Genomic DNA, 13927 nt, shown 5'->3' on the forward strand with positions numbered 1-13927 from the left:
TCAGTTATACACTACACAACTGCTAATGTCAAACCTTTTTAGATTCAACAGAAGGATCATGGGATCAAGCTTACTTAAAACCTGATTGTGTTCATCTTGAAGTCTGAATAGAAACAGATAAAACCTAATCAAAGTACTTAATCCTACCTAAAATAATCATACAATATACAAGTCCTACAATTTCAAGAAGATATGTAAAGAGATAAGAATAGGACACATTTTGACTTTATTATTGATCTATTTCTCACATTGGCACCACTGCTCTATTTTAATACAATTTCAGATATGTAATCCTGGTGGACTATATTAAAATTAATGTAAAACACTGCGTTTTTAAATTAGTCTGTATGCTACAGTATGTAACAACAGTTGTGACTAGCTAGAGAGTACACTTAAAAATATAAACAGATGTGAGAATCAGAAAACAATTTAGTTCTTTTACATATTGCATCACAAAAGAGTTCCTGTATAATTCACTAAAGTGAACTAACTCTAAAGGCAATGAAAATACATCAGGCTATAAACAATCATTATTGATCAACAGACATTTATAACTACCATTAAAACAAAAATCAATTTAAACGATTCAACTAAAGCAAATTAAAACGATAAATACACACACACACACACAAAGGTTTGGACACTTTCGCATTTAAGTGAACATGAAAGTGTATAAAAACTTCAGAATGGTGTTTGGTTTTTTTTTGGGAAAGACAGACTCAAATGAATCCCTTGGGAACTGGTACAACATCTGCACTTTGGAAATCATGCAATGTCTGCATTTTCATAAAAGAGCCGTGCCCCGACATGCCCTGAGTCAACACAAACATTTTAAAGAGGGTAATTAGTCACCCATTAAAGGCAGTAATCATGTATTGATGAAGATAAAAGGACTCGAAGGAAAACAAACGGGAAATGGGCTGGTACCGTTCACATCACAGTCGGATTGTAGAGGTCATGTGCTAAGTCCTGTTAAGAGCCTCAAAGGGCAAATGCTGAACGCTGAGCACTCTGGTGCGAGTGTTTAGAAACACAGCCAGATTTTAAGCACACAAACATGAAAAATATCAATTTCACATTTGGTTTAACACTTTCACACTTTGTGTCACTGACACCCAGAGAGAAGGCTGTGGAAGACAAAACACCACTCCTGGATAAGGATCATGTTAATGCCTATCAATTAGGATCAAAAAGGGATTAACCGGCATGGTTGCAGCGATGGGATGGCGACCCATGCAAAGTCACTAAATACTAGGGGTCACACCCCCAACTTCATTAGTCCTGACCTTTCCACACCATTGTGTGACAGGGAAGAAACCCTACAGTCTGTGTTTCCCTTTTACCCGTCTTACATGGCTTATGGAGAGCATGAGACATGCAGAAAAGCTCTTCGAGATCAGTGAAATATGAAATATTCACTGCCCAAGTAGTCCAGGGAGACTTATTAGGTTACTGCAACCTGGTTCAGGTGGGTATTTACTCATCAACCACCACCCTCTCTGCAAAGGAAATTTGGGTTGTTTTTTTTTGCCAGGAAGAGAAGCGAGATTTACTAATTAGTCATGGTGCAGCCTCACCTTGCTATGATGTACCGCAGAGCTGATGAGCTCCACCTCTGCTTTGCTGTCTTAATTCACAAAAGGTCAAATGGCAAAGTGAAAGCAGGTATTCCAGGTGTGTTAAAATAATCCCCAATTAAGGAAAAATGCAAGCACACCCTCAAGTCTCAAATATCTGACTTTAAAGGAAACTTTGAGTAAAGCCTCTGAACAGGGGAAACTTTAATGCTGTAGCAACATAAAGAGTTATTTTTACATTCTTTACATAAAAGAAAGAAGAAAACAGAGAATTAACTTTTAAACACAACCTGCTTATATGGATATGATGTTTACACAAAATGTTTTATTGGTCACATAAATACTGGGATGTCTGCATTCACACAAGACCCAATACACAGCTACTTACTACTAAACAGCTGTATCGTTAAAAGCAGTCCCTGCATTTTTTTGTCTGCACCTGAGATTCAACTAGACGAGTTTAGACAAAACATGTATAACTTTATAGTTTTTTTTTAGGTGATACATAAAGATAGTGGAATAAATTACACATTATTTCATGCATGGTCAGGGTTGAAAAGACCAAGATCTGTAGCTGGGCAATTATTTTATTGTGCCAATGTAACATACATTTGATTTTAAAAGGGGCCCATGATTAAATTTAAATTAAATTTGTTTTGTAGACTCCTAAAATCACTACCAACCTTTCATACCATAGCTGGACATACAACAGATTCCAACAGAACGGGTACAGTAACTGATGTTGACCTGTCATTTTAAAGGACACTGTAAAACATAACATAAAATTCAAGTAACTGCTGGAAATATTAACTTAAGACTAGAGCACTCTTCATTTCACGTGCCTCAATTGAATAGTATGTGTTTACTTTCCATGTGAGAAGGACTCAGTGACAGTAAAGAGTTAAGGAAAAGGCAGAAGTTCATCTCAGGCCAAAAGTTTCTTCCTAGTAACCAAGTGCTTGCTCAGACTGATGTTCAACTTAAACAGGCATGCAGCCTTGCACTGCAGTCAAACAGTGGTCACCCAGGCCTACAGCCTTCTCTGTAGCATTTATGAGGGTGTTATACATGAGCACCCTCCATTTAGAAGTCAGTGGTGGGTTTGCAGTCAAATGAACATAAGAAGTACTGCTGAAGCTGTCATTGCTGAGCAGCTGAATGGGAATGCTGCATGTGTACAGCTTAAGACAACACATGTCATTCACACTGCAATCAACAAACGCATGTTTACCTACCTTTCACAAAGCTCAAAATAAGTGTTTTAACAGCTGATATCTACAGTATAGTCACTATGCAATTTCAGGAAAGCAGCCTTCTATACAGCCTCTAACCAGGATCTAATGATCATGAGGCAGACAGTGATGTTGTGACTACAGCTGAAACTAAAAATTTCTTCTCACTCTGTCAGTGCTGTGTGACTGTGGACATTTTAATGATAAACAAAGGCTTGATATTGCCATAGAGAAAAATCTTACTGTTGACATAAGATCAATTTCATCACCCAGAAACTGTTTTATCAAAGAACAAGACCATTTGCTAAATCCACCTGATAAAGAATTAACTTGTGTTATTCTATTACCACGGCATCTTGAAAACCGTATAAGTGAAACATACTCAGTGGTAACTGATCAACAGGTATATTAAAAATAACAATAATGACATAGCATATTATCAAAAGTGTTGTCAGCTGAAGTATCAATTTGAATAACTAATTATCACAATCAGAATTTCAATTCTAATTCTGGCAACAACTGGTTTGAACATACATGATTACAAATGGACATGCCCATACTGCCTGCTTGTATTAGTAGAACTTGCACTGTGTTAGTGATAAACATCACAACAAGAAAAAACTCAATGCAACGATTATCTTTTCCTCAAGACACCACAAAACATGCATAAACCCACAGTGCCTTTTCTCTATTTTCGTGACAACAGAGCAGCTGCCCAGCTTAATATGTTACTGACAGCCACTGCTGTGTTACGTGGCATCAGAACACAGTCTGGCATTCACACAAGGCCTCACCACTGGACAAAAACAAGTATATAAAGAGGAAAAGGTCACCTAAACCTTTCAGTAAGTCATGTTAGCATCACAACATACAATACAACACTTTTGCATAAATGTTGCCATGGACAGACTTAATTTTAAGTGCGTTAGCAGCAACCTCATTAAAAGTAATCTACAGTAAAGACCAAAGGATCACTTTTGGTAATCCAATACAAATAATACAATATATCACTGTACGTTTATTTTTAGTAAGCACTATATACATTAGGATAAATATTTTATCGCTGTGATTACAATTACTATCTGCATGCGTTTATGTTGTTAATTTTATTTTTATCATGCATAATTCCACAAATACCTGAAAACTGAAATCATGTGAAAATATATGCCTAATGTGATCATGCAAGTTGGGCACAAAATAGCTACTGAACATCTGAATGTCATTTATTACTGCGATGAAATAGCAAAAACAAACAAACAAAAAAAAAAAGGGGTCTCAATGTTTCTGATGCAGAATTCCCCGAAAAACCAGCATTATACAGCTCTTCATATAATTTTTTATAAATGTTGTAAAACAATCTATATTCAGAAATGACTGTTCTAATCTTCACCTACTAAAGACAAACATTGTTTTCATTGCATTTAAATTACTCACAATGAAAGGCAGGATTTACTGATCACTTTATGTTTTTGATGACCTTCATTTATTTTCCCCCAATTTAAAAAAAGGAAACTGCATCGCACAACATTTGATAGCATACAATTTTATTTTTCTGTGTTAATATTATGTTACTGTAGTATATTATTGTAGGTTTGTAATTTAATTAACATTAAAACTTTCATTGGGGTTCACCGGTGTGAAAATTCTGTAAATTGTATAAAATGTTCCATCAGAAGCATTTCTAAGATAGTATGATAATAATATGCTAAGAATACATTACAGGAGAATAGGACAAAAATAGCCGTTTTATGACAAAATTCAAATAAATGGAAAAATTCTATAGATTTATTTTTTTTTAACATGCTCCGGTGTGCTCGATATGATTTTCCTGAAGTTTGTTTACTCCACAAAAGCTGTTCTGTCTTGTTCTTTACGATCTATGCTGCAAGTTCACATTCCTTTTACTACGAGCTTCGATACAGTTAGTCTCTTTCACCACAACCAAAAAACCTAAAATGGACGCTGCTGGCTTGGAATTGTCAATGGCTACGACCCGCTAAGGGTCACAACTGTACAGTTGTGTTCTTACGAGTGAAGAGGCAAATGGATGCTTGTTTTGGCGGACAGCCAGGAGACTCTTTAAAATACAGTGAAGGACTTCAGTTAAAATATGCCACACCAATGTCAAAGGAGAGTGCGTCATAGCGCAGCAGAGGATGGTGAGATAAACAACCCACCATTTACAACAGACAATGGCAGGTGCTGCTGTGCTTCGGAACATTCAAATGTTAACCCATATGTGCACAGAAATAACCCAAGAAATCTTTTCATTATAGCTCAGGAAGTATTAGAGTCTACATGAAAGCCCGTTTTCTCCAGACATCATCATGATGTTAGACCCCATGACTGCAGAGTGGGTGGAGACTATGAGTCAATCTTGCATCAGCATTTTCCGGCTAAGCCTCAAGTGAAAGTTACAAGATCCATATCTATGATTATCTTATGAAGAGATCAAAAATCAGCATTAATAAAAAATGATCACTGCTGACGAGTGAATGACAGGAGTGAATTTGATAAGCCATTTCTCGGCATCATATCGTGGAGAACTGGCATTGCAAGTCAAAGCTCAACCTCTGCAAATACTGGTGTGTGCAGCGGACTGATATTTCCCTCAGGCGATCACATACACTCACAGCACCTTAAAGCATTCCAAGAATTGCTTTTCTCAACTTTAAACGTGCCCAAATGTGCTTTAATGAACAGGTCAACACAGAACTTACCATTTGGGTGGACACACTCCAGCGTCAAAGGCATGAAGGCAAAACAGGCTGCAAGAAACTATGGATCTCCTGTGAATCCAAAAGAAAAAAAACATTAGCAATGAACTGCGCATCTTGGAAATAGTCAAGATAGAGGGTTAAAATGTCACAGACAGAAAAAACAAAATAGGAATGAAACATAAGAGCAAGTATTAATTTTAAAAGCTTTTTCATTTTGGTTCAATTATAAAAACAGTCAAACTAAATTTGCAGTATTAAAAAATACAAATAAATATTACACTGCATAGTATCACTAAAATGAAATGATCTGAAAGTAAATAAGTGCTACAGCAGTGTTACCATGTTTTAAGGTAGTGTTAAGTGATGCATCACTTTTATTTCTAATATGCATGCAAGGGGCAGTGCTCACACAATCCTCATCCATTCCTTAAGAACAAATGATCAATATCAAATACACTGACATACTGTATCTATAACTACAAATGTTCTAACAATACTTGAACACCATTTTATGTTTTGTGTAGCAGAAATCATTTGCCAATTTATGACTACAAAGCCAAACTGTGATAAGTTACCACAAAAAAAATTTGATTACCCTACTTTAAGCATCATTCTTACCTTTTTAATTGCAGTTTGAATCGTTTTTGTCAGACACTAGCTCAACAGGCCTGCAATGATACAGCATGTTTAGGTCTGGCTGTGTGTTCCAGTAAAAACATAAATCAACAAGCACTCAAAAATCGTTATAGAATATGATGAGATTAATGGAGTTATCTGACGAGTCTGCACTAAGTCGGTCATCATAAAGAGATCTGTCCAGGCTGGTCACTCTTATGTTGAACAGATGAACATGACAGACGTGCTGAGTGAAAGTAACCTGAAATGTCAGGGTGAATTTTGGAGCACATTTAGAAGCCCATGTCATATTTGCAACTGCTTTGACTTTTTAAAATCTCATCGTTTCATAAAAATATAACTTTTAAAAGTTGTAAAAAGTTAGAGAATATTTTCTTTAACTTAAAGTGAAATAGTGCTTCATTAAATCTAAAAGGTTGCTGTTTATAATATGAAACCTGTGAAAATAAGTTTCATCTTCCCTCATCGTGCATATCACTTGACAATTATATTAAATTTCAAGCTGCTGAACTGGGTAAAAGCAAAAAAAGGCAAAGACTAATGATAAAAATCCTATAACGTAACCTGGTACAGATGCCCATTCCTAGCCAGTTGCTGAGAAATTCAGTCTACTTTCTCAGATTTAAGAGAGTGATAAGATTACATTTCAGTTACAGGGCTAAAATCCGCTGGATAATAATTTCATACACTTGCTATGTTCAACATTCAAACATTATTTCACACTGCGTAAAACAATATTTGTGTTCACATCAGTGTCCTCACAATGTGCTTCACCACATGTTAGGCAATGCTGAGCAGAGGCAGGTAATAGATTTCCTATTTATTTCAAACTGCCTGTAAGATACCGTCATTATCTAACAGATGCCTACTGCGAGTATGTGTAAGACAATGTTAGATACTGTATGTACTCAACAAAAACAGGAGAATATTCACAAGAAGACTGTTTCGTGTAGATTATGAATTTTCCATTAAAACGTGTATATATATGCATACACACCGATTTTAAAAATACACATTTTTCAAAATCAGAAGCCACCACAGACATTTATGTAAGATGCAGAGAGATTATGGTTGTTCACAACAGTCAGGGACCCACTGCAAGCTTCTGGGAGTAATGGATCAAACAAAATGGCTACCAAGTCTCCCAAAAGACAGACAGAGATATGAAGCAGTAGAGAAACAAGTTAAAAGAAAACACACACACACACACACACAAAACATTCCTTGAGTCATGAAACTCAAAACACTGGAACAGTCTAGTTAATAAGTTGTGTTTACCCAAAGAAGGTAACTAGCTATTAAACAGCCTAATTGTCCACTTAAACACAACAACTATGTTACAGAAACATGTGTTCAAAACATGCTCAGGCAGTTGATGTGTGTTTCACAGTGTATCACCATCCTTCCCATGTTTTTTCTCCTCACATTACTTTATATACATCATGGGTAAGAACATTCGTATAGCAGCCATCTTGCCCCAAAAGAGCAGACACAGGGAGGGGGAAGGAAGGCTCACCAAGTCATATGACTGCCCTGTCTGCAGACAACTGCAGTGACAGTGCCTAAGCGTCTAGACAAGTCTGGCATACAAACCAGCAACAGATCGGGTACACATGCACTGTTGCACACAATGTTTTTAATAAAATCTTAAATCCATCTTTTCATTTCTGTACAGTGAATTGCAAACACTTCTCAGTTTGGGTAAGAAACCTCTTCGGCTGAATGAGGCAGTATTGTTCTCATCTCCAAATACAATGAATATTCAAGGCTTAACAGAATTTTTTAAAGCAACGCACAAAACATCTAGAATTTTCCACTCCAAGTAACAAAGCATCCAAATTTATAATTACATTCAAATATTTGCATTATAGTTAGCACCTTCGGTTTAGTTTCAAAGAACACAAATATACATAGACTGTGGAAAATTGTTACTGTTCTTTGGAGCTAGTATGGGAATTTAAAAGGTAATCATTGAAAACTTTTGGAGTAAAAGTGGTAAACAGTTTTTGTACCAGTTTAATATGGTTTTAAAATTCTTGAAATAATGAAAAGTGTATAAATGATCTGATAAACCCTATTAAAACTATGCAGTATCAGTCTACTTTAATCACTACAAGTGTACCCAACACCCCCATATCGCTTTTCACTATGTACAGCAACCAACCTTTCTATGCTGGTGCATGCTGCCTGCTGGATGGTGCACTCCTCTTGAACTCCAGTGCTGCTGGCTGAGCCCCTGTAGAGCACAGACAAAGACAGAGAAAGGAAAAACATTTCATTCATTTCATTACCTCATCTCAGGGCCACACAGATGAGTTCACATCAGCCTAGTTAACTGCATGTGAAGGTATTAATACAAGGGCCCCCTGTTAGGTGTTTTCATGAGGTGCTCGATAGTAGGCTACAGCTGAAAAAATAAAAACAAAGGACCTACAGGTGACAGTTTCCCCTCAGGTGACTGCTGAGTAACAGGTAGGCTAGCTTAAGCGCGCGTGGGTTTAATCAACAACCTCACGTCAGCAAAGGTGCGTCATCTGCGCATGTGAATGAGGTCAAGTCTCCAAAACAAAATAGCTACTGTGTGGGATTCACAAGAAACGATAAAACATAACTACGGACACTTTGTTATTGTATAGCGAGGTCTTTTTTTTTCACCAGAAACGCAGAGCTAGCATACACAAACAAACCTTTTTGGCAGCGGTGTAATGCTGCAGTAGCCACTGTAGCCTATATTTGGCAACTCGCACTCTGGTGCCTGCCTTACCTGCCTGTGCATAAAGAGATGTCTGCTGACAGACTGCGGAGGAAAAAACTTTCACAGCGTTTTTCTAAAAAAGATATATATATGCGTATACTGGCTGCGCGTGGCGACTCATGGGCGAAGGCTTTCGAGGAGGAGAGCAACAAAATTCCATTTCCAACCGGCGGCTTCTTTGTAAACGAGCAAAGATGGAAAAACTCCTTCTCCAATTTTATCAAATACAGACAGACTCCAGACAGTCTCCAAGCGGTTACGTGCCTGCTTATCCTGCGCGTGCACGCCGAATGGCGCGGGAAGTGTTGAGAGCAGATCCTGAATGACACAGCGAGCAGCCAGTGACGATGACGAACCGAATCTAGCATCCAATCACAATGGCTGGTAAATACAAACCCCGCCCCGACTCCTCCTCACTCGTCTGTTGACAGTGTCCTGAATAAAACAAGAGTCTGGAGTTACTGTATGTAGTTCACTGCAATAAGCTACAGTCAGTGGCACTAAGATGTGGGTCACTAACTGTAGCCTGTTTACTCTGGGAAAATGGTAGCATGTATGCTAATATGTAGCCAATTACAGAAAAATTATGTCAATATATAATTTGGCTACCTCACATATATACTTGAACAATTAACTCTAGCCTACATCACTGATTCAGTTAACTGCTATAATTATAATCTGCCTTTTTCATAGATGCATCATTTTTTATATAGGCTACCATACAAAAACATCAGCAGTGGTGGAAAGTAAAAGAGCAGAGCCACCTGTAATCATGAGACCATTGATCTCTGGTGGGAATTCAAAAGCCACCCAGCAGTAATTCAAATTAAAATAAATTAGCTCCACCTTTACAAGCTGCAACATTAAATGTGATGTACACAGTGATGCATCGATAATTACAATTCAATTATATGATATACATTCATGTGAAATGTGCTAGTCTGCATAATGAGTACTTTAGGTAATTTAAATATATTTTATGCCAATATTTTGTACTTTTACTTAAGTAACATTTCAAAAGCAGGACTTTTACTTTTACACTGTGGTAATGCTATTTTTACTTTTACATAAAATACATGAGTACTTCTCCCACCACTTATCATCAGACAAATTTGTCTTACTAAGTGATTTTTTAATATATCAGTCACCAAGGGCCTGTATCACAAAGGAAGTTCAACTTAGTCTGGCTCTTTTGAGGTTATATGGCTTCATTGAGCCTAATAAGAGCCTTTACAAATAACTAGTAGCATGAAGCTGGTTATCAAGTTGCTCTTTTAACTCTGGGTTTTCATATGCGATCATGAGGTATTCATGTGAATGTGGTGGAGTTGTTTATTAAAAGAAACAGTGACTCTCTTCAGAGCAGGCTAGCCGTGCATCAGAGATTACCGTGGTGATCTAGCCCGGTTAGAAGTCAGCCAGCTATGTGTTACCATAAAACTAGACCCAATGATAGCTGGATAACTCACTAATCCCACTTCATGGTACAGGCCCCTACAGGCACAGCTGTCAGTGATCTGTGTGGCAGTGTCAATACATAAATGGATAGACAAATATCAATCAATCTTTATTATGGACACAGGAGAGTCCATAGAATATGCACTACAATAAATATCATTACATAAGATAGATAGATAGTGTTACAGTAGCCAGGTCACATAACTAATATAAACAAATTATGTAATTAAAAAGCCAATATCTTAAAAGAGAACATAATAAAAGCTTAGAACACAGACTATATGACAAAGGTGAAACCTATAACTCTAATATTTTTAATATATACATTACAAAGATAGTTCCATGTAATCTATTGTACATTAGTGTTGCAAGTCAAATAATGCTATATGCTCACAAGGTCTGACAGTCTACAGTGAACACAGTACATATAAAAAAATGAACTTAAATTTATTTAATTTACAAAATAATCCTTTACAATACAGTCCCAGTCAGTATCCAGTATCATTTTCTCCAGACAGCTGCAGATCCAGATATGAACTGACAGCAATAAAGTATTGTCTCACACACAGCAACTTCCAAGTTGGCATTTAATTTCTGTGTCTACACAAGGCGTATAGACAAGTTTGTTGTAAAGAATTTCTTTCCTTTGGATGGAAAATAACAAGTCTTGTCTTTTTGCGCTTTGCACCCTTTAATTTGTATTGTTATGGAAAACCACTGGATTTGGATAGGGCACACAATCATTGAGGTCACCGTAATAGAGTGTGACAGCTCCCCTTTTCAAAACTATTTGGAAGTAAAATCAAAATTCCTGGGAAAGTGAATCCAGGGAGAATAGAAATATGTTTTGGAAACAACTGTTTAAGGTGAATATTTAATAAGATGTGGGCTATGAATTACACCTGGATTCATTTCAACGAGAAAATCTTGAAACAGGAGGTTGCATGCAAGTTCATGAGGCTAAAACATTAGGTTATTAGAAAGTTTAAAAATCATGTTATAAAAAAGCAGAAGCATTGAGACTTTGCTTTTTTTTTGTTTGTACATTCTTATTAACATGACTTGATAAACTGCATTCAAGGAAGTGTCGGTTTGCAAACGACTAGCGTGGAAAAATCGCATTTCATATTAGTTTTAAAAAGAAAAAGAAAAGGAAAAACATGTGCCAACTCAACATCTGCTCTGTACAATCCCCAGTCCATTAGAATTCACAGACTGTCTTTCACTAGGAAAGCCCCCTTTATGTTTTCTCAAATTAAAAATCTCACGGCTGATCCCTTCCATCACCCTGGCTCTCAGATATTGACCTTGTGGTGCTACAAAATAGCTTCTTCCTCTCTGCGGGTCCCCATAATGAACCAATACAATGAGGCTTCAGTTCACTGCTCACCTTTCTTTGGTGTCTCTTGGGGTCTTTGTTGATGTTTCTCAGCCCAGGAGGAATCTGGGAGTTAGAATTCTGCTGTAGTCAAACTGTAGACTCAGACAACAACTTTGACTCTCAGACCTAAGCATGAAAGAGGAAAAAAATGTGGTAGGAGATTAAAAGGTTTTGACATTACAAAACCTTGTGGGTGGCTGTGGCTCACGAGGTAGGGCAGTTGTCTCCTGACCAGTAAGTTGGTTTGACTCCTGGTCTCCCCGCATGCCTAAGTGTCCCTGAGCAAGACACTGAACCCCAAATTGCTCCCGGTGGCTTGACTAGCGCCGGTGCGTGGCAGCCTGTCGTCATCGGTGTGTGAATGTTGTGTGTGAATGGGTGAATGGTGTATGATCTTCTGTAAAGCGCTTTGGCCAGTGCAACACACTGTGAGGAAGCGCTATATAAAATACAGTCCATTTACCATTTTACAAGGAAGACATGAATAAAGATTTAGAGGCATTCTGAATATCATTCAAAGTGACCATTATTCAAAAAGTGCAAGCATTTAGGCCAGTTTCAACCAAAAAGCTCAAAATGGAAAGCCAAGATTTAATAGATATAGTGATGTGTTGTGCTATTAAACTTGCCTCAGTGGTAAAGACTGATTATACTGAGTAAACTTTTGTCCATACAGCTGTGTCAAGCCTGTGTCACCTTCAGATAACTCAACACAAAATCTAATTACTAAGCAAATCAGAAACATAATATTATTTTAAAAAGGGTCTATAATGTATGTGTGTAAGATGAAAATGTCACTACAGTGCTAACGTGTGAAGCATGCACCTATATTACCAGAATCTCTTATATGAGAATCAATGTTCTGCTGCATGGTATTTTGTCCAATTGACCTACATTGTAAAAATCTCAGTTCAAAGTTGTTGTGGTTTTCTGTTTTGTTTTGTGACATCTAATGCACATTACACTTACTGTTAAAGCAGCACTCCACACCCATCAACATGGCACTGCATTACATCATGCAGCACCTTGATTCCCCAAGGACCTATACACATGTCCTCTTCTGGACTTCAGCTTGGTGTTCAGTACCATCAACCAGGACATCCTTCATTCTAAACTGACCCAGCTCACTGTGCCTGGCCCCACCTGTCATTTAATCAGCAGCTTTCTCACATCACATCATCACAACACATCACATAACATCCAGCCTCTGGACTATCAGCACTGGCACTGGCACTGAGTCATCAGCCTCATCCAAGATGGTGATGAGTCAGCCTACAGACAGGAGATTGAACAGCTGCCCCTGTTTGAACTCCTCCCCTATTGACTGTGCTACAGGTCACTGTACATAACCTTACACACTTTACATAACCTATGCACTTTCAATCAAATTTTATCTCCTTAAAACAAACTTTACAAAAGCGTAACAATGCAGTTTGTATTCTGCTCAATAGAATGTCCATCTTAATATATCAATAACCAAATATAAATACTTTTGTATACACAGTTCTCATCCTAAGGCCATGGAGCACAAAGAAAAAACTGAATAGGCCCTATACACATGGGTGTCATATTAATAGTGGTAAGCATGAGTTATTTCATGATATTTGTTTTTATTATTTTGTCTAAAGTCACTAACTGTACTCACATGGCATGCCAAACTGAAAAACAAGGTAATTTTATTTTTTGCAATTTTAGAAAAATATAGTTTGAATCCAGCCCAGATGTATTACGAAAGAAAGTCATAATATATAGTCTAGTGTACATCTACTGTAGGGCTCTAGATGTCTAAAGCTAGGCTATAGAAAGGCCTTCTTGATTAATTAATCATTTTAATCAGGACACTATATGGAAGCAAAATTTAACCAACTACATAACCTGTTCAAATTCACAGGAAATTAATTTTCCAAAGTAAACATTTCTGAAAGGCACATTCATATTGGCCAGTACGAGTGTTTACATTTATAATACCTATCGATTCGCTTTCACAGAGCTTTATATCCCAAAACTCGGGACTAGATTCCTAGGGAAGTCAGTTTCTCCGTAGATATACGTTTCCGCTTACCTTACTCTGAACCGAACTTTCGCCCTAACATTTAACCAGTCGTGTCTTATGATGCTTAATCCGACTCAACCGTGACCTAACCAATTACCTCTGCTGTTTCCCGAGC

The 13927-nt window shown here is 37.3% G+C and overlaps 1 long non-coding RNA gene across 5 annotated transcripts in view; it reads right to left on the bottom strand.

Moving 5' to 3' along the window:
- Positions 1-13906, bottom strand: part of LOC109961458 (uncharacterized) — a 38875-nt gene extending 24969 nt beyond the window's left edge. For 4 of the 5 annotated variants that reach the window (XR_002275134.1, XR_002275135.1, XR_002275133.1 and 1 more), the window contains exons 1-6: positions 13822-13906; positions 11769-11885; positions 8930-9355; positions 8330-8401; positions 6148-6197; positions 5530-5598 (exon numbers count right to left, since the gene is read on the bottom strand). This is a non-coding gene — a long non-coding RNA (uncharacterized LOC109961458). The remainder of the gene's footprint in view (positions 1-5529; positions 5599-6147; positions 6198-8329; positions 8402-8929; positions 9356-11768; positions 11886-13821) is intronic. The other variant, XR_002275137.1, reaches the window with a different exon arrangement.
- Positions 13907-13927: the final 21 nt, after the last annotated feature.

The sequence above is a fragment of the Monopterus albus genome, unplaced genomic scaffold (genome assembly GCF_001952655.1).
Source record: "Monopterus albus unplaced genomic scaffold, M_albus_1.0 scaffold55.1, whole genome shotgun sequence".
Lineage (NCBI taxonomy): Eukaryota > Metazoa > Chordata > Actinopteri > Synbranchiformes > Synbranchidae > Monopterus > Monopterus albus.